This window comes from Desmodus rotundus, chromosome 8 (genome assembly GCF_022682495.2).
Source record: "Desmodus rotundus isolate HL8 chromosome 8, HLdesRot8A.1, whole genome shotgun sequence".
Taxonomy (NCBI): domain Eukaryota; kingdom Metazoa; phylum Chordata; class Mammalia; order Chiroptera; family Phyllostomidae; genus Desmodus; species Desmodus rotundus.
Window position 1 is genome coordinate 95,885,442 of NC_071394.1, and position 21,993 is coordinate 95,907,434.

Consider the following 21,993-nt stretch of genomic DNA (forward strand, 5'->3'; position numbering starts at 1 on the left):
TTAATGAAGAAGGCAATTTGGAGGCAGTTTCCCCGGTGTCATGGGACTCTCATCAGTATTTGTCTTCTCAGTAGGTAGATCTGAGGATATGGGAAATGTACGCACTGCCCCCCACCCAGCTGCATCTGGCTGGTCTCCAGGGATCAATTCTTCCCACCCCAGGTAGAACATATTGTGCAGAAACTACTCAAATCACGTGATCCCTAATGTGGGGATCACCCAATCCCGGGCCCCTGCCACCTTCCTCCCCTCCAGGTCTCTTGACCTTCACCTTCAGGCTCTGCACCACCCTGGCCCCTGATGAGGGGCAGAGGTCCTGAAGCGTTTCTCTGGAACCAGTCTGCCTGGGTTCAAACCCTGGCCCTACCACTCACCAAGTGTGTATCTTTGAGCAAGTTTCTTAACTTCTCTGGGTCTCAGTTTCTTCCTCTGTGAAATGGGATCCTAGAAGCATCACCTGATAACGTTGCTGTGAGGATGAAATGATAAAATGCGTGTAAAGCACTTTGCAAGCACATGGCACATGAATTTGGATGTTTTCTTTAGCTCTGCCGGTCTCCCACGTACCACATGGGAAGAGTTCTGCCCCACAAACTCCAGGTTCATAGATTTCTTCTTGCTGCTGTCAGAAGCTTGCTGTCTAAGAGTTGGACTTTCCCTGGGTCCTGGATGCCCTTACCCTGTGGTTGATCTGACTGTGATGCTGGGCTATACCTGATAGCTGACCTTCTGCATAGATGGCCACCTGTTAGTTGGCTGTTTTCCCATCTTTGGGTTCCAAAATTGGCCTGCTGGCCTGGACTTCCTTCTGACACCTGCCCCCACTTCCTCTCACTCTCTCACTCTTCCTCCATTTTTGACCATATTTACTGATAAATAAATTACTCAACCAACATCTTATTACTATAGCTAATATTGGTGGAATGTTCACTATGTCAAGCTCTTCACCTATAATTGTTACTTCATTCTTATAACAGTTTACAATGAGACGCAGAAACTGAGATTCAGAGAGGTAGAACAACCTGCCCAGGGTCACACAGCTGGTACAGGGTGGAATTGGAATTCAAACCATGTCTGAATTGCCCCTAACCTCATTTGTAAGCTCTCTAGTCAAACTGCTCTGCAATTCCCAAGTGCCTGCTGTGTGCCAGGCCCTGTGCCCGGCTCCTGGGGCAGAGAGACCGTGTCTTCACCCTCGAGGAGAACACAGACTTACAGGAAGGGACAGCCAGGTGGAAGGGCTGCAGTGAAGAGAACCCAGGGGAGTGGGGTATGTGGACCGTGAGGAGGACCTTTGTCTTCCTAAGGACAAATCAAGAAAGGAGGAGATCACAGAGCAGGGAACACTTGGCCTGCGAGGTGAAGTATGGATGGAAGTCTCTGAGAGTTTGCAGTGGGAAGGGCATTCCTACAGCAAGGCGCAGTAGGTGCGGTGGCATGAAGGTATGGCACCTGGGTGTACTGAAGTCAGGGCCAGGGAGCAGCAGTGGGAATGGGAGGCAGGAAAGTTAGGTAGGGGCCAAATCATGCTGATCCTCAAAGGCTAAGTCAGAATTTACTGGAGGTTTTTCAAGAATCAGACAGACCTGGACTGGTGCCTGAGCTTCTCCACTTACTTGCTGTGTGACATTGAACAAGACACTTTATGTCTCTGAGCCTTGGTTTCTCCATCTATAAGATGGAGGAGAGATCATCAAAAGGCCTCTCTCTTAGGGTAGTTATGAGAAGATGCACAAGAAACATAGCACCGTCTCTACAGAGTGAGCCCTTGGTCAGGACCAATAGCTCCCCTCCCTCAGGGGCATAGGGAGCCAACGTGCCCATGCCTCCGTGCCCAATGGGTCTGTCTGCCCTGTGCCCTGACCACTGTCAGGAGAGGAAGGTGTGGGCCACAAAAACTGGGCCAATAGTTTTAGAAAAGGGGGAGGCTTTCTCACTCGGAAGTTTATCATGTAACGGCAAGAGCAGGTAGTCTTTCAACACCGTGGTGAGCAGGGTGAAGACTTTAAAACTTTGTTTCGCAAATGTTCACACTCCCCTTTACAATTTTGTCATGTCTCCTTACTACCATTCTATTATTTCTTCAACACTTTTCTTTAAATCAATTTTAAGTTGACTCACTGTTTTCCCCAAAGATGACCAAATATTTTTATTAGAAAATTAGATACAGATCATGAATTTAAGATGTTGCTCTTACAACTGCTCTTTTTTTTTTATTTGTGTGAGATTGTTTATTCTTTGGAGATAGAATAAAGCAAGTTTTCAATTATTCATCATTGTTTTGTATATACTGTAGACTAAACTCAAGCAAACTCTCTTGTTTAAAAAAGTATCCTATCCTCCTTTGCTTACTGCCTAGAAGTGTATAAATAGAAAACAAAAACTAACACAAAGCAAATTTTCCAAGTATAGTAAACTTCAAATATCTCTTATTTGGAATTATTTACATCATTGCTCCCTTTTACAAACTTAGTAATGGCGAGCCAAATGTGTGTAATGAGCTGCATGCTATTTTAAAAAAAAATTCTCGAGATTTAGATCGTCTCTCTCTTGGATAACACTTCACAATTTACTTTAAAAAAGACTATAATGTAAAAGGAAGACAGTGACTGAATGAAGCACATTTCTTCAAGGGTTCTTTTTTTCCTCGAATGTTTACTTAGTTGTTTAAAAATGAAGTCTTAGGACCTAGAGCAAAGTTACACACTGAGAGTAATTTATAAAATAGTCTGTCTCTCTTACAAAGTAATTACTGGGTAGCAGTAATGCTACATATGTGTGTTTAAATCAACTGGGAAGAAAATTTTGGAAGACATTCTGAAAATAATTGAATGAATTTACCTTTTCCTGGAGGTTTAGAAATTATAGCATTAGCCAACACTGTCCCTAGTAGCTTTGAAACTGAAATTCACACATCATAATTGGAACCTTCAAGGGACCTAAAACACAGTGTGGCCACACCGTCCGGGTCTGTACTCCATATAAAACTGGCCTCATGGGATTACAGGAACTACTATAAAGGACATATGGACAAAATCAAGGGGGAGGGTGGAGGTGGAGGAGGGAGGTGGGTTCAGCTGGGGTGGGGTGGAGGGATGGGGAGAAAAGGCATACAACTGTAATTGAATAACAATAAATTTTTTTAAAAAAATTAGTAAAAAAAAAAAAAACCAAACTGGCCTCATTCTGAAGTTCAGGAAAACACTGGTCAAGTGGGAAAACAGAAATTAATGTAAAACAAACTATAAATGCCAGGTTCAGATCTACGTCAGTTGTAGTAACTATCAGGATCTAACAAAAAATAATACACAAATCTAAAGTTTCTAAATAACGCTTACAGAGACAATAAATGAATACTTATTCAAAGTCCTTAAAGCAGTATGTCCACATAGTGTGGGAGGAGGAGGCTGTAAACAATGTCTTTCCAACGAGACTTGGCTATGAACAGTTGTGAGAATAATCCCAACACAATCAACTCTACTATCTAAGCAACTATGTTTATAAGGCATGAGAGAAACAAAAATAAATCACTTTCAAACAACATAAACCTTACATGTAAATTTTAATTGACACAATTACACAGAGGAAGCTTAATAGAGTAGAAGGAATACTGAGTAATTTGAACTCACTGCCCTCAAAAATGTGCTGCTAACTACCTGATGAGCTTTGGGAAATTCGTGTAAGTCTCTGGGTTTCAATTTCCTCATGTGCAGGTGAGATAGTTGATTACCAAAGTTGCAGCCTAAGGTGATGGGGATGTTACTAGTGTTTTCACAGGAATAAACTGTTTTGATTTTCTTTATATTAATTTTTAGAAATTCTGCTTGTTAGACCACTCACCTTTGCAGCAGCACAACAGACAGCCATGGACTTATCCGTTAAGCAGGACCCAGCAGCTTTATAAACATCCCTGTGGCAAGGTGCAGCAGCTGCTCCAAGTCTTTTCAATATATTTTGCAGACTCAGCATAATCTCACATTGACCTTGAGACTCTGCACTCATCATAGCTTTAAGAACATTCCCCACTGTATCAGTAAAGGTGATACCCACTATTTTACCCAACTTCTTGTACAAGGAACCCAAACATACCACAGAAGCAAGTTTGGTGAGAAGGTAACTTGGAGACAATCAACCCTTATTGATTGTCTCATAGACTGAGAATGTGTCTCCAATAATATAAAGAATGCCTCGATTCTTAGCAAGGAGTTTGCGGGTAGGAGGCCCTGGGGAGCTGTTCAACAAAGATAGGAGCTGTTGAACAAGAGTCTTGTTTCTCATTTACATCACTCCTGCTGGTTGCTAGCAAGAGTTTCTCCAAACATCTCAACCAATCAAAAATAAACTCTGCCTTCTGAACTTCACTTAGTTGATTGTATGCTTCTTCATTCAGCAGTAAGCTATGAGCTAATTCCATTCTTTGCAGAAAATTCTAACTGGTCACGATTGTCCTCATTAAATGTCAGTCAATACACCTAAAGAAAAAATGGTGCAGGCTCCCCTCCGTTGTCCCTCTCAGCCAGCAGGCAGCAGGGACACCGCCACCGCACAACCAGCCTGAGCTGCCTCCACTAGCGGGATCCCCAACTGCTTGTCCTGGGAGGTCCCCCACAGCTCAGCATCCATCCCAGTCACACTATGATACCGGTTACTCAGCGCAGGTATTTGCAAGCAGCGGTGAGAGGGAGTCAGCAGAGTGGGAACACAACTGTTCTCTTATTATACTTATTTTTTATTTTTCAATTACAGTTAACATTCAGTATTATTTTATATTTGCTTCAAGTGTACAGCATAGTGGTTAGACAATTATATAATTTCAGATGTGATCCCCCTGATAATTCTAGTACCCACCTAGCACCATACATAGATAGTACAATATTTTAAAAGTATATTTTATTGATTATGCTATTACAGTTGTCCCATTCTTTTCTCCCATTTATCCCCCTCCACCCAGCAACCCCCCTCCCTCTGGCCACCCTTAGTTCATGTCCATGGGTCATACACATAAGTTCTTTGGCTTCTCAATTTCCTACACTATTCTTAACCTCCCCCTGTCTATTTTGTCCCTACCATTTATGCTTCTTATTCCCTGCACCTTTTCCCCATTCTCTCCCCTCCCCATTGATAACCTCCATGTGATCTCTATTTCTGTGATTCTGCTCTTGTTCTAGTTGTTTCCTTAAGTTTTTTTTTGTTTATTAGTTGTGAGTTGTTGTCATTTTACTGTTCATATTTTCGATCATCTTCTTTTCCTTAGATAGCCCCCTTAACATTTCATATAATAAGGGCTTGGTGATGATGAACTCCTTTAACTTGTCCTTAACTGAGAAGCACTTTATCTTCCCTTCCATTCTAAATGATAGCTTTGCTGGATACAGTAATCTTAGATGTAGGTCCCTGCCTTTCATGACTTTGAATACTACTCTCCCGCCTCTTCTTGCCTGCAAGGTTTTTTTTGAGAAATCAGCTGATTGTTTTATGGGAACTCCTTTGTAGGTAACTGTCTCCTTTTCTCTTGCTGCTTTTAAGATTCTCCTTATCTTTCATCTTGGGTAATGTAATTATGATGTGCCTTGGGTGTGTGCTTCCTTGGGTGCAACTGTGTTGGGACTCTCTGAGTCTCCTGGACTTCCTGGAGGTCTATTTCCTTCACCAGACTGGGGAAGTTCTCCTTCATTATTTGTTCAAATAAGTTTTCAATTTCTTGCTCTTCCTCTTCTCCTTCTGGCACCCCTATGATTTGGATGTTGGAACATTTAAAGTTGTCCTGGAGGTTCCTAAGCCTCTCCTCATTTTTTTGAATTCTTATTTCTTCATTCTGTTCTGGTTGCATGTTTATTTCTTCCTTTTGTTCCAAATTGTTGATTTGAGTCCCAGTTTCCTTCCCTTCACTGTTGTTTCCCTGTATATTTTTCTTTATCTCACTTTGTATAGCCTTCATTCCTTCCTTTATTTTGCAGCCATACTCAACCAATTCTGTGAGCATCCTGATTACCAGTGTTTTGAACTATGCATCTGATAGGTTGGCTATCTCCTTGTCTCTCAGTTCTATTTCTGGAGTTTTGATCTGTTCTTTCATTTGGGCCATATTTCTTTGTTTTGGTGCACCTGTTATGTTATGTTAAAGGAGCGGAGCTTTAGGTATTCGCCATGGTGGGACAACCCACATCGCTGCAATGCGGCGCTGTATGTGGGGGAGGGGTCAGACAGGGAACAATGCCACTTGCTCAGTTCTTGCCCCTCTTTCAGTCTCTTCCCCCATGTCCCACAAGTGGATTGTGCTCTCTCAGGTGCTGATTCCCAGGTGGGTGGGTTTGCGTATGTTCTAGGATCCCATGGGCCTTTCCAATGGACTCTCCTGTGAGACTGGGAGTTTCTCCTGCTGTCACAACCTCCCACAGGTTTTTACAGTCAGAGGTTTTGAGGCTTTATCTCCCTACACTGGAACCCTGGGTTGTGTGGTTTGTCTCACTTCCCAGTTGTTCCTCCCGGTTTGTTTATCCACACGCAAACGTGGGACCGCCAGGTCCACGAGCCACCACCTAGTTGTGCATCCTCTCCGCCCCAGCCGCCTGTCTCTGTGCCTCCTACCAGTGTGGATGAATGTTTTTTCTTTAACTCCTTGGTTGTCGGACTTCCATACAGTTTGATTTTCTGGCAGTGCTGGTTGTTTTTTGTTTTTAAATTGGTTGTTTTCCTTCTTTTGGTTGTGCGAGGAAGCGAAGCATATCTACCTACACTTCCATGTTGACCAGAACTCTGTATTACAATATGATTGATGATATTCCCTATGCTATACTTTACATCCCTGTGAATATTCTGTAACTTATTTTTCTTAAAAGATTTTATTTGCTTATTTATTTTAGAGAGAGGGAAAGGTAGGGAGAAGGAAAGGGAGAGAAACATCCATGTGTGGGAGAAACATTGATTGGTTGCCTCTCGAACACTCCTCAACCAGGGACCAGGCTGCAACCCACATTTTGTAACTTCTTAATCCCTTCACCTTTTTCACCCATCCCCCTGCCCCCTCACCCACTTTCTATCTGACAACCTTCAGTTTGTTCTCTGTGCCTATGAGTCTGTTTCTGTTTTGTTTGTTCTTTAGATCCCACATATGAGTGAAACCATATGGTATTTGTCTTTGTCTTTGACTTATTTCACTTAGCATAATACCTTCTAGGCCCACCCATGTTGTCACAAATGATAAGATTTCATTTTTCATATGGCTGAGTATTTCATTGTATATATGTACCACATCTTCTGTATCCAATTATCTATTGATGGGCACTTAGGTTGCTTCCATATCTTGGCTATTTTAAATAATAATGCAATGAATATAGGGGGTACCTATGTCTTTCGAATTAGTGGTTTGTATTTTTTAAAAATATTTCCAGAAGTGGAGTTGCTGGTTCATAAGGTAGTTCTATTTTTAATTCTTTAAGGAACTTCCAGAGTGGCTGCGCCAATTTGCAATGACTCACTTTTTGTTGTTGTTGTTAACTTTATCTTAATGCAATACTTTTATTAAAACAAAAGTTTGAAAAAACACTTGAAATCCTTTTTCTAAGTTAGAAACCAACTGTGAACGTTTCAGGGAACTTTTCTCCAAGCAATTATACATACTCTGTTACATACTGTTTTGTTGCCTTAATTTGATAATCATATACATCTTCCCATGTCAATAGAAAAAGCCACATCATATGAATAGCTGCATATTTTTCAGTGTTCTTACATGCTAATATTTAACCAATTTTATAATGACTGGTGGTTATATTGTTTCTAGTTTTCTAAATAATATAAAGAACACTATGGTGAACATTTTTTTGTACCCTGTGGGATGAAAGATTCTCAGAAGTAGAATTGCTGAGACAAAGGATATGCACATTTTAGAGATTTTAAACAAAAATCACTGAACTTCACTCCTGGAATAGAGCCCCAATCTGTGTCACCCCAATTATAAGATGCCAGTTTCTCTTACCCTCATCTGTCTTGTATTGCTCTTAGAGATGCTAAAGTAAAAAAAGACTCAATTAGGAAATATTAACAGAGAGGTTTGGAAAGAATTGGTTTGTAATGATAATTTTTAATCCCTTAAAGATTCTTAACTCTTTTCTTGGCACATCTGATCTGATAATAAAATTGTTTCTGGTTCATATGATGGAAGTAAATGTACCAGTAGTTCACAGTGTTTGGCTAATAGCCCTATGATTTACAGAATCTTTATTGTCTTAGCTCAGGATGCTACAACCAAACACCATAAACTGGGTGGCTTAAACAACAGACATTATTTCTCACAGTTCTGGAGGCTGAAAAGTCCCAGACCTGGGTGTTGGTATGGTCAGATTTTTGGTGAAGACTCTCTTCCTGTCTTGTTGACAGCTACCTTCTCACTGAATCTTCACGTGCTGGACAGAGGGAGCTCTGGTGTCTCTTCCTCTTCTTAAAAGGGCACCAGTCCCATCACAGGGACTCCAACCCCATGACCTCATCTAAACCTAATTACCTTCCAAAGCCTCATCTCTAAATACCATCACATGGTGGGTTAGGGCTTCAACAAATGAATAGGGGGAAAACAAACATTCAGTCCCTAACATCTACCATGAGGACAAGTCTGGGGACCAGTGGGCTGGATCATTGCTTTGGATGTGGGTCTTGTCTTCCAGTGGTAACCAATATGCACAATTGTTAATTGAATGTTTAGTATGTACCAGGCTCTGTTAGGTAAACCCTCCTTGTGAACTATGTCACTGAATCATTAAAACATCCCTCCAAGGCAAGAATTATTAGATCCATTTTACAGAGGTGGAACCTGAGGCTCAGCTAATAAGGGATGGAGCTCAGGTTTGGAAGAAAACTGCAATTCTCTGCTCACGATCACTCTGCTACATAACCAGGGAGACTATGAACTTATGGAGGGTATGGCCTGGTCTTGCTTACATCTGGATCCTATTCCAGTGTCAACACTAAACAGATAACATCAGGTCCAGCTGCTAAGGGTTAGAGCAAAGACTTCAGCATTAGATGACTTGGGTTTGAGTGCCACTGCTGCCCTTTACTGACTGTGTGGCGTTGGCTTTGTTTTTCCCGTCTCTTAAATGGGGTTAATAATCCCTACCTTATATAACTGCCTTGAGGATTAGATGAAATAGTTTATGCACTGGTACATAGTAATCACTAAATTAATGCTCTGGTACATAGTAATTACTAAATAAAAGGAGATGTCGTTATTTTTGGTATACTCATTTGGTCTCCAAAGACTCGTGGAACCCATGAGTAGAGTTCCATAGAGTTAGAGATGGCTCCAGAGACCCTAGAGCATAACATCATTCATTCACTCAGCAAATTTCGATTGAGTGCCTATTCTGTGCCCAGCATCAAAATTCAACAGTGAACAAGACAAGATGCCAGCTCCCAAAGAACCTATTTATGGGGGCAGTTAAGATAAAAAATAGAGTAGCAGGCAAAAAAAATATGTTCCATAATTCAAGTAGTGCTGGGTGCTATTAAGAAAAATACAGTGAAGCAGACTTAGAGAAAAAAAAATTATGCAGGCTAAGGGCTAGAAATAACAAGAGAAAGGGCTCAGGGAGAATTATTTAGACTGAATGGGTGAGGAAGGCAGCCTCTGTGCAGAGATCCGAACAAAGTGGAGTGAACCACAGGAAGATTATCATTAAAAATTTTGGTGCCCAAATCAGCTAACAGGGCCCTAAAAGCCAATGTTGTAAGTCATAAGGAAGGAGGTACAGCTCCTGATTCCAGTGCATTATAATCACAGATGCTGAGCTCTTTCGTTTTCAACAGCTGTGAGAGTACCTAGTATCAATATGTAACTTGGATGAATTGAGAAATGAAACAGAATTTCATAATTACAGTTAGGCCTCTTTGTTACCTTTCACTACCAGAGCCTTAGACAAGGTCTGACACCCTGTCCAGTTATGGCTGCACCAGGGACAGCTACCATCCCAGGGCAACTGCAAACCCCAGGGTGAGGGCCCTCCTGGGTATGACCCAGAGAGCAAACCCTGGGGAGTGCTTATAACTCCAATCAGGATGATAAATGTAGAGGACTCAGTTAACTGTTGGGATTTCAAGATTCTCCTCTGCTCTGATTTGCCTAGGAGAGGTCCTGGCCCTTCCAGGAGCCAAGACATGCTTCTCATGGTCTGGGAAAGGATTTGGGGCACTTCATCCTGTAAGCCTCAATGCAGAAAGATTGTACTCTTAGGGCTGTCCCTATGGTTTGGGGCAGTGTTTCTCAGACCACTGACATCAGAATCTTCTGGGATTCTACTGAAAATGCAGCTTCCATTCCTGAAGCTGCAAAAGAACCTATGCACCCAATGTAAATAGCAGCACAATTTACAATAGCCAAATACTGGAAGCAACCTAAGTGCCCATCAGCAAATGAGTGGATCCAAAAACTATGGTATATTTACACAATGGAATTCTACGCAGCAGAGAGAAAGAAGGAGCTTATACCCTTTGCAACAGCATGGATGGAACTGGAGAGCATTATGCTAAGTGAAATAAGCCCGACGGTGAGGGACAAATGCATTTTAACAAGTTTCTTTGTAATTCGTATATACCCCAATATTAGGGAACAGTTGGTTGGTGGAGCACCAACCAGAGAATATTTGCAGTCATGATTGGCCTGGGACCAGCAGGGCACGTGCTCACATCCTCCTGTGAGACGGCACTTCCAAACCAGGTTGGTGGGTACTGGACACATCCCCAGATTTGTACTTTTGCCTCTGAGAGAACTGTGCCAGGAGTAAAGGCAGGAATTTCAGAAGATGGTGTTGGTCGGGCTGAGAGTTAGTGTGTGTGAGAGAAAGCTCTGCCATACTTCAAATGAAAAGGAAAAAGGAGAAGCTTTTATATCTATATTCTGGAGGCAGATGTGCCACTTTCAAATGGATTCTTTCCCAGCCTGGACACAATTTCCATTTCTCTCTGGTGAGTCATTGCAGTAGCTGCCGTTTGCTCACTGCCTCTTGTGAGTAAAGGACACATTTCAGGGAGGGACTGAGACCTCCCCAGGGACAGGACTGGGGAATTTCTTCTTTGTCAAGTTCAATAAGAGGACCCACTGAGGCTATCCTAAGTCCTGTGCTGTGGGGACCCAGGCACTCCTGATAACCAAGGGGATAGTCATTCTCCTCACCCCTTAATAATTAGCCTCCTTGTTAGCTCAGATCTTGCCCTCTCTTGGGTTGTTTTCAGACTGTGTGAGTGCCATCTTGCTGGTTTTAATGAGAAAATGTCCCCAAGCATTTTTTTAATATTCACCCATGTATCAGTCAGTAGTATAGCACAGTAATTAAGAGCATAGGTTCTGGAAGCTATCCTCCAGTGGCTCCCCATGTCACTCAAAGTTAAAGTCAAAATCCCTAACAGATCTGCAAGGCCCTGTGTTGTCTAATCCCTGTCACCTCTCTAATTTCATCTCCCTCTTACTCAGCTGCAGCCATACTAACCTTCTTGCTGTTCATCAAACACGTCAAGGATACGTGCACCCCAGGGCGTTTGCACAGGCTGTTCCATCCTCCTGTGATGCTCTTTCCCCCAGATCTTGACTCATTCCCTCACTTCCTCTAAGTCTCTGCTCAAATATCACCACTTCACCTTTATGAAATAGCACACCCATCCCAGCCATCACTAATCCCTTTTTTTACCTCAGAGTATCTATCACCACTTGACATAGTATTTATTCACTTGTATCTTTTTATGATTCCTTTATCTCCATTAGAATGATAGCTCCTTGTGGATGGGAACCTTGTCTAACTTGGTCACTGCTAATTTCCCAACGTCTAGAACATTTCTGGTACGTTGCAGGCCCTTAATGAATAATGACTGATTGACTGAATGAATGCTTGTCTCTGTGTGACCTTGAGGTCTTTAGCATCTCTAAGCCTCAGTTTCCAAGTCTATAAAATGGACATAGTTTTGCATGTTAAATGAGACAATAGATGTAAATCCTTTGCATGGTGACCAATTCTCCATAAATGATGACTGGCCTTAGTCTATTATCACTTAGACCAAAAAATAAGACAGAATATGGTAAAGGAAATGAAAGAGGTTTACAAAGGGCACTCCTGTTGAGAGACATCAGAGGTGCCACCCAGGTGGTTGAAATCAGGAAAGGCTTCTCAGCGGGGGGAACATTTGAGCTGGAGCTCTGGATTGGGCCGGATCTCAGCAGGTCAGTCCTGAGTTTGTAGAATGGTGGTACAGGAAGAAGGAACAGGGTGAACAAAGATGCAGAAGGGAGAAAGATCAGGAGCTGGTCAAGTGTGCTTCTCAAACTCCAGGGACTTCAAAAACAGGGGGAAGGGGAAGCAGAATAAGGAGATGGAAGCCTTCCTGGAAGAAGAGAAACCAGCTGGTGCTTTCCAGTAAGTTGTGCAACAACAGAAGAGAAAGGAAGTCTGATTTATACCACCCCTCCTCCCTTCTTGGGGCCAAGTTCTTCACAGTCAGTAAAGCAGTCCCTGAGCATCATTTTGTTGATTTGTCATAACCCTTCTTGAGGTAGGCAGAATTTATTAGGTGTTTGTTAATCCAGTCTGGCAGCAGCTGCAAATAACCCTGAATGGGATATCAAGTCCAAAGAACACCACTGGTAGTGGTGGGATTTCTGGGAGCTATGGCATCCTACTGGCTTGAGGACTGGGAAGAAATTCACATCACAGGTGCAAGGGGAAACCAAGAAGGATGGTATGAGGAGAAAACACTGAATGGCTAATTTTGGAAAGCAGAAGGACATGCATTTATTCATTTGTTAATTCATTCATTCTGTGAACTCTGAGCACTTATTATATACAAGACAGAATATTTAGGCCAAGGGTCTATTGGCCAGGACTTTAGCCACTTTATATATGTTTAGTTTTCTACCTAATTAAAAAAAAGCTCTGCCTTGGCCAGGTGGCTCAGTTGGTTGGAGCATCACCTCATACACCAAAAGGTTACAGGTTCTGTCCCTGGTCAGGGCACATACCAAGGTTGCAAGTTCAATCTCCAGTGAGGGTGCTATAGGAGGCAAGTGATCGATGTTTCTCATCTCTCTCTCTCTCTCCCTCCCCCCACCCCCATCTGCTCTTTCTAAAATCAATGAATATATCCTCAGGTGAGGATTTAAAAAAAAGTTCTGTCACTTAAGGGAGGTGTGGGAGGCAGCCTAGTTTCCTCTCAAATGTCAACTTCAATTGATTTATTGTGGATGCCCAGAGAAGGTTTCTGAGACTATAGTATGGACTCAGCAGGAAGGAATCTAGTAATTGATTAGTGATATGTGCCATGGTTTTAGGAGGGGAGAATAGTGGGTCAAATGCCATATACTTGCCGCTGTAGGAGTGAGTTTGTATATAACTGTAACATACCAGAGGGTTTGCAACAGAATAAAATAGTTTCTTGACTCTGTGCAGTTAGTGAGCATGATGTTGCTGATAACTCGCCACGGAGAGCTGTGAACATTCAGGGCAATCAAGGGGACAAGAACGGATGCCCTGTGGTGATAACTCACAGAGGAAGTTCCCCTGAAAGCTGTGGTATTTCCAGACCTTTACAAGCATCTCATCTACTTCTCATTTGACACTTGTTTAATGCCTCTACCCCAAGCATTCAACTCTGTTTTTCTAGGGATATTCTTTTTGCACTCATATTTCACAGTGTTGTGACATATGTAATTCATTCATTGATACATAATAAACACAACTGGAACACACAAGTTTGGAAACTGTGTCTCTTAGTCAGTACAACTCTGGTTGGGAATGAAGATGTAAAGACTAGAGATTTTACAAGGTAGGGGGGTGATTTCAGTTAATCCAACGAATCAGTTAAGTAGAGGTTAGTTAAGAGAGAGAGCTTCTCCTACAAATATATAGTTGTATTTTGGGGGGGAAAAGATTTACACTCCATATTCCACTTTGTAGCCCTTTTCTCTTGACTTAAGGAAATATTAGAGGTATCTTTTCATATCAAATACTCTCTTATAACAATACCATGAATGGATACATGGGAGTCAATAATGGGGATCTACCATGTCATTGATCCCTTGTTGTTGGACTTTGATGCAATTCCCACTTTGGGTCTATTAAGAATGTTGCGAGAACCAAGATGGCGGCATAGGTAGACACACTGGGCCTCCTCGCACAACCAGAACTGACAGAAAATCCAACGGCAAGGGGGACCAACACCAAGGAAATACAAAATAAACATTCTTCCAGACCGGTAGGAGGGGCAGAGACGGGCACCAGGGTGGAGAGGACTCACGTTGCTGTGGCGGGACTGAGACTGGCGGAGTGTGGGACGAACGGGGCAGGCAGTCTGACCACTAGCAGACCCTGCAACCCTACATTTGCACAGATAAACCGAGAGGGCCCGACTCAGAGTGGCGGAGAGCAGGGCAGGCAGAGCAGTGGGTAGCACCCTGGGACCCCACATTCACACGCAGATGAACCGGGCGAATGGCAGGGAGTGAAGCCAAGTGCACAACCCAGGGCTCCAGCTCCAGAAAATAAAGCCTCAAACCTCTGATTGAAAGTGCCCGTGGGGGTTGGGGCAGCAGCAGGAGAGACTCCCAGCCTCATGGGAGAGTTCGTTGGAGAGACCCACAGGGGCCTAGAGTGTGCACAAGCCCACCCACTCGGGAACCAGCACCAGAGGGGCCCAGTTTGATTGTGGGTATCGGAGTGAAAGACTGAAATCCGGAGGAGAGTGAGGCGGGCGCCATTGCTCCCTCTCGGCCCCTCCCCCACGTACAGCGACCAGCCTTACCCCGCCCCGGGGAACACCTAAGGCTCCGCCCCTTAAAGTAACAAACGCTCCAAGACAAAAAAAAAAAAAAAATGGCCCAAATGACAGAACACTTCAAAGCTCCAGAAAAAATACAACTAAGCGAGGAAGAGATAGCCAACCTATCGGATGCACAGTTCAAAACACTGGTTATCAAGACGCTCACAGAATTGGTTGAATTTGGTCGAAAACTAGATGAAAAAATGAAGGCTATGCCAAGAGAAACAAAGGAAAATGTACAGGGAACCAATAGTGATGAGAAGGAAACTGGGACTCAAATCAATGGTGTGGACCAGAAGGAAGAAAGAAACATCCAACCAGAAAAGAATGAAGAAACAAGAATTCGGAAAAATGAGGGGAGGCTTAGGAGCCTCCAGGACATCTCGAAACGTTCCAACATCCGAATTCTAGGGGTGCCAGAAGGAGAAGAGGAAGAACAAAAACTTGAAAACTTATTTGAACAAATAATGAAGGAGAACTTCCCTAATATGGCAAAGGACATAGACTTCCAGGAAGTCCAGGAAGCTCAGAGAGTCCCAAAGAAGCTGGACCCAAGGAGGAACACACCAAGGCACATCATAATTCCATTACCCAAGATTAAACGCAAGGACCTACATCCAAGATTACTGTATTCAGCAAAGCTATCATTTAGAATGGAAGGGAGGATAAAGTGCTTCTCAGATAAGGTCAAGTTAAAGAAGTTCATCATCACCAAGCCCTTATTATATGAAATGTTACAGGGAGTTACCTAAGAAAAAGAAGATCAAAAATAGGAACAGTAAAAATGACAGCAAACTCACAGTTATTAACGACCACACCTAAAACAAAAACAAGAGCAAACTAGGCAAACAACTAGAACAGGAACAGAACCATAGAGATGGAGATCACATGGAGGGGTGTCAATAGGGGAGTGGAAGGTGGAGAGGGGGGGAAAGGTACAGAGAATAAGTAGCATAGATGATAGGTGGAAAATAGACAGGGGGAGGGTAAAAATAGTATAGGAAATGTAGAAGCCAAAGAACTTATAAGTATGACCCATGGACATGAACTATAGGGGGGAATGTGGGAGGGAGGGGGTGGACAGGATGGAGTGGAGTTGGGGGGGAAATGGGACAACTGTAATAGCATAATCAATAAATATATTAAAAAAAAAAGAACGTTGCCTTTCAGTTCCCAGTGTGAGTAGCGGGGGGCTCAGAACGCCCCAGGGTGGTGAGGAGTGGAGATGGACATCGAAAGGGAATGGAGGGTGGGAACTTAAAGTGGTGTAGTCGCCATGGGAAGCAGGACGGTGGTTCCTCAAAAAATTAAACATAGAGTCACCATATGATCCAGCAGTGCCACTTCTGGATCTATGGAGATAATATATATGTGTGGAAGAATTGAAAGCTGGGTCTTGAAGACATACTGGTGTACTCCTTCACAGTAACATTATTTGCTACACAGTCAAAGGGTGGAAACAACCCTGGTGTCCATCAGCAGATGCAGAGATAAACAAAATGTGGTCTATGAATGCAGTGGCATATCATTCATTCTGACACATGCTTCAACATGGGTGAATCCTGAAGACTTATGCAAAGTGAAATAAGCCAGTCACACACGGACAAATATTGCATGATTCCACTTATATTAGGGGCCTAGAGTAGTCAAATCCATAGAAACAGGAAGTAGAATGGAGGTTGCCATGGGCTGAGAGAGGGGGAATGGGAGTTGTTTAATGGATATAGAATTTCAGTTTTGCAAAATGAAGAGTTCTGGAGATTGGTTGTGCAACAATATAAATATACTTAACACTACTGAGCTATATGCTTAAAAAGGGTTAAGGTGGTAACATCTATGTTATGTGTGTTTTACCTCAATTAAAAAAAATTTTTTAAGGGAACATAGGAGGAGATACAGGCATTAAGTATCAATAGGTGCTAAGACTATTGAACAATTCAACAACCAGACAATGTGTACCTCCTAAAGAAGCCAAAGCCCACCTGTACTCTTACCAAGCAATCGACTCTGAGTCTGAGCAGTCTCTGGAACCAGCTGTGGTTTACAGGACGGACAGAGGACAGAGTCGAGTAGTAAACCGAACCCTGAATGCAGCGTCAGCAACGTCCGGCTGTGGAAGACAAAATTCCCAGGTTCTTCCAGCAAACCTGTGCAGGGATATAAAAGGGATGGGAGGAGGAGAGTACAAATTACAAGAGACTTCAAAAACATGTCAAATTTTTCTAACGTGCCAGAACACAGCGTCTAGGGATGCACGGCTGGGTAATAAAACAATTTTAAAAGACACAGAAGGTGCTTCCTAAAGGTCAGGATAGTGATGACTTGTGGGGCACGTGAGGGGGATGGGACATATGCATGGGGCTTCTCAGGGTGGGGGCAAAGTTCTCTTTCTGGACCTGGATGGTGTTTGCGTTATAATAATCCATTAATCCATATACTAGATTAGCATGGTTTTCTGTGTTTATGCTTTACTGAACAACAACAACAACAAAAATCCACTTTAAAAAAGACACGGGGAGGTATTGGGTACAGAGAGAGGAGTCAGACAGACCTGGATAAAAATCCAACTTCACCTACTGTTAGTACAGCAACCTTTAGCAAGGTACGTAACCTCTCTAAGCCCCAGTTTTCTGATCTGGAAAAGAAATTACAATAGTGCTCAGCTCACAGCACTGAAGTGGCATTTTCATAAGACAATGCACCCACTCCCCTAGCACGGCACCTGGTCCCAAGTAAGCGCTATAAAACTTGGTTGCTGATCCGGAAAAGAAGTGCCCAGATATCTGTGCCCAGATATAAAAGCCCTGAGTGCGATTGTCACCTCTAACCCTGACTCGCTGTGTGGTCTTGGTAAAGTCTCTTCACTGTGGACTGATCCCTCCTAACTTTCCCAATAATCCCCGCACCTTGTAAGAATGATAACTGAGGTGAGGAACCTACCACCCAGGACTCCTGGTGCTCCTCCTCCAACAATGTGCAGAGCCTCCAGTCACCCCAGGAAGCAGCAGGCAAGGCGTGGAACTGCCCGGCTTCCCGTGTGTGCCAGCACATAGAAATGTGCCCCAGACAGACAATGGAGACGGTAATTGTGTTCTCTGTGCAGGAAAAAATAATGCTGTTTTTACCCGTCTAGTCTTGGGCTGTGTCTCTTGTTTGCCCTCCACTACCTTTAGCAGGCTGTGTGAACTTAATAGATAAGTGGAGGGTAGTTACAGCAACGTCAGGGAAGGAAGGATTACTGGACTATCAAAGTTTCACTTTTTATGAAAAGTGGGATTTCATTTAGAATCCCGCTTCCCTGGAAACATGAAGAGACAGCTGGCCAACCCCTGATTTTTTAACAGAGCAGATCAGGGGAAATCAAGTCAGAGAGAGTGCGTGAAGTCCCTGCACCCTGAAATATCTGAGTGTGGGAATATGGGAACGTAAGGAAACCTAACTTCATGTGTAACGATCGGCGGTGCACTGGCACCTGCTAGAAGACACTCTTTTACTCTACCCTGAATTCCCAGGAAGAACCCTCCGAAGATCCCTTTCAATTGACAAATCCTGTGATGTGAGGCCCCCTCAGAATGCTGTGAGGAGCTGCTCAGTTCTGATTTGTTTGTTTGTTTATGACCATCGTAATATATACATAACAAAAATTTACTGTTTTCACCATTTTTAAATGTACGGTTCAGTGGCATTGAGCGCATTCACAGTGTTGTGCCACTGCCACCGCCGTCCATCTGCAGAACCTTTCATCTTCCCGAAACCGAAACTCTGTGCCCATTACACACTGACTCCCCATTCCCCTCCCCCAGCCCCCGGGAACCAGCTGTTCTAGGGGTCTCATGTAAGTGGAAATACATAGTATTTGTCCTTTTATGATTGACTTATTTCCCTTAGCATAATGTCCTCAAGGTTCATCAATGTTGATGCCTGTGACAGGGTTTTCTTCCTTTTGGTTGCTGAGTAATATTCCATTGTACGGATACCACACTTTGTTTATACGTTTGTCCGTTGATGGACACCTGGGTTGCTCCCACCTTTTGGCTATTGTGAATATTGCTGCTATGAACGTGGGTATATCACTTTCTCCTTAGAATTGTGCAGTCATCCTTTATTCCAATTACTGTCAGGTTGTTCTGATTACACAGGGTACTAATATGTACTAGTAGTCAGCTAATACTTCTCTTTAACACCTGCATCCTGGGCTCAGGGACTGGGGAAATAGGAAAGCAGCAGGTGACAGGGTGAGGGTTAGGGGCAGCCAGGGCTGGGCCAGGACCAGGAACCCCAACATGCTATTCACAGCTATAATTTCCATGGATTGGGAAAGTTCTCTTGGCAACTTTTATGAACATTATTACAATATGATTATTTTCCATTTCCTAGCCTCCGAGCTTGTTTTCATAAGAAGCTAAGTAGTTCCTATGTGATTATAAATCCCAGGTGTTGTGTGGGATTTTAATTAAAATACTGCAATCTAGGGCAATTAGCCTATATCACCCATCCATTTGTTCAACTTCCTCTGAGTTCACTGCACCATTTAAATGTTTATAGTGAGTGCAGGTTTCAGTAAGTTCTGGAAAACAAGAGTAGGAAAAAAATTGGTGGGGAAAAGTAAGACTGAAGCAGATACCCCTTTAGGAAAAAAAATTGCAGGCTGACAGGAAGGTACAGTGGCCCCATTTGCTCACTGCAGACATATGTGTCAAGGCACAGCAAGCGGTCCCCTGTGTCCAGTGTGGTTTCAAGGCCCTGGGAAGCATGCACCCTCCATCCTGAGACAGTCCTACCCCTTCCAGTGAAGGCCCCTCACATTCCATATTCAGGCACATTAGACAATGGATAACAGTTGTCCAAACGTGTCAGAAAGAATTTTCCCTTTTCCAAGCCATTCTCTTAAAATGCAGATGTGCCTTAAAGAACAATCTGAATTTTCAAGTTATGAGAACTTTTAGGATTCATCAACTTAATTGTTATCAAATTCTGCTATGAGGAGCTTTTGGGGAGTCTGAGGCAAAGAGGGAGGGGAAGAGCCAGACAAGTGATGCTCTCAGTCCCTCGCTCCTCCGCTCCAGCCAGAGCAGTCTGCTTTTACCTGTTTGGTATGCATCTGTACATGAACCTATAGTTGCTCTACCAAGAAAGGTGTGGGGGGCATTTTGAAAGCCTTTGAATTAGTGCCCCCTTGTTTGACAAAAGAGGCCCAGAGAAGTTGAGACAAGGGTTCAAAGTCACACAGCAAATTCATTCAACAGATACGTGCTGAGCACCTACTATGGACCAGACTCATGCTGAACAAAGATGAGTGCTCTAAGCCTCTGCCATGGCTCTTCAAGGATGGCTCCTCTGCACCCCTGGGAGGACACATGGGGTGACATCAGTGGGGAACTGGACAGCCTTCCCCTGACCAACAATATGTTCCAGCCAAATGATCCTCACACTCCCTGCACACACTCCCCCCGTGGGTGATGCCATCTCTCTGGTGCATGCAAAGGGGAGCAGACATATGTTCTCTTTAGTATATTATCCCCCCCATCATTCCATTTCATCCTTGCTGAAGCCCTGGGATATGTGTACTATTAAAAAAAAATATTCACCCTGGTTGGTATGGCTCAGTTGGTTGGAGTGTTGTCCTGCAAACCAAAGGGTCATGGGTTCGATTCCTGGTTGGGGCACATGCCTAGATTGCAGGTTCAGTCCCCAGTCAGGGCTCATTTGGGAGGCAACTGATTGATGGTTCTCTCACATCGATGTTTCTTCTCTCTCTCTCTCTCTCTCCCTCCCTCCCACTCACTCTCCCTCCCCCTTCCTCTTTCTCTGGAATCAATGATATATCCTTGGGTGAAGAATAAAGATATGGAGGAAGGAAGGAAAATGTTCAAAGACTTTTGTTAAATATGAGAAGTCAGACTTTATTCAGGACCATTGTCATAGGTATTGGGAACACTGCAATGGAATTGTACAGTGGGGGAGAGAGATGGGGCTCAACTGTGAACACAGCATGGGCCAGTGGGATTTATAGCCAGAGAACAGGGTGGGGATCCACAGATGGAAAAGTACTAGGGGGAAACATCATGAGTAAGGGGGATGCTGGCTTAACAGACCTAACACAATTCTTGCTGAATACCGGCCAGGGTGATCAGACATCACCTGGGGTACAGCGGAGGATGAGAAACCTGGTTAGATATCAAGAGTGATCATATATCAAGGTGAGGGATTCCTATTAGACAGACTTAGCAAGGTTTTTGCTAAAAGCTGTATTTTACAAGGGAGCACACAGATGGGCCTAGGAGAAGGTTCAGGAGCCTGACTAAAGTGTGCCCAGGCAAAGAATCTTTGTCAGTAACTACTGTGTGCCAAGCAGTGCTAGCATATGAGGCTATAAAGGTGATTAAGACATGGCTTGGTTCCCAAGGAAATTCCAGCCTAACGGGGGAGAGAAAAGCTCTACACAGATAACCACAATGCAAAGACAATTCTAAATACCATAATGAGATACTGTTAACTGTGCTAGCCTTGGAGCTGGCACTGGGGAGAGAACAGACACATTTAGCCATGAGAAGTGGTGTTGGAACTGGGTCTCTCCTATCTTCCCAATTTTTAGGTAAGGAGTTTGGAAGTTGGAGTCAGGGAGCCCTTGTTTCAAAGCCCAACTGGGCAAGGGATGGGGACTGTCTCATCTGAAAAATGTGGGTGATAATAGTTTCTACCTCAGGGGGTTGCTGTGAGGATTAAATGACACCTGTCCAACTGTTAGCCTTACTAAATGTAGCTCTTATTTCTAGACTTTAGAGGTAAGCCACTGCTCAGCACAGTGCAGAAAGTGGAAAGCAAACATTGCCGAACAGGATGGTTGGTCTGCAGGTTCGAAGAGCAATGGAAAGGAAGGCATGCTGGGAAATGCCATGGGAAAGCTGGGGCCAGGTGACACGGTGGCCCCTTCAATGCCAAACTGAAGATGTGGGACCCCTGAACTCCTTTATTAGCTGTAATAATTGTCTTGTAGATTCCCTTAGGATTTTCTATGTACAAGATCATGTTATTTGCAAATATAGTTTCGTTTCTGCTTTCAAGTCTGAATGCCTTTATTTCATTTTTGCACCTAATTGCTGGGCTGCTTTTAGCTCCTTTCAATTTTGGCTAGGTGAGAGCCAACCCTGGCGAAAGTCAGAGAGAGATAGGGCTGGTCAAATAAGGTCATAGCCAGGT

At 43.4% G+C, this 21,993-nt stretch overlaps 1 protein-coding gene across 2 annotated transcripts in view; it reads left to right on the forward strand.

Annotated features, from left to right (window-relative positions):
- Positions 1-21,993, forward strand: part of HRH1 (histamine receptor H1) — a 91,737-nt gene that overhangs the window by 46,920 nt on the left and 22,824 nt on the right. The gene's annotated exons all lie outside the window — the stretch shown is intronic.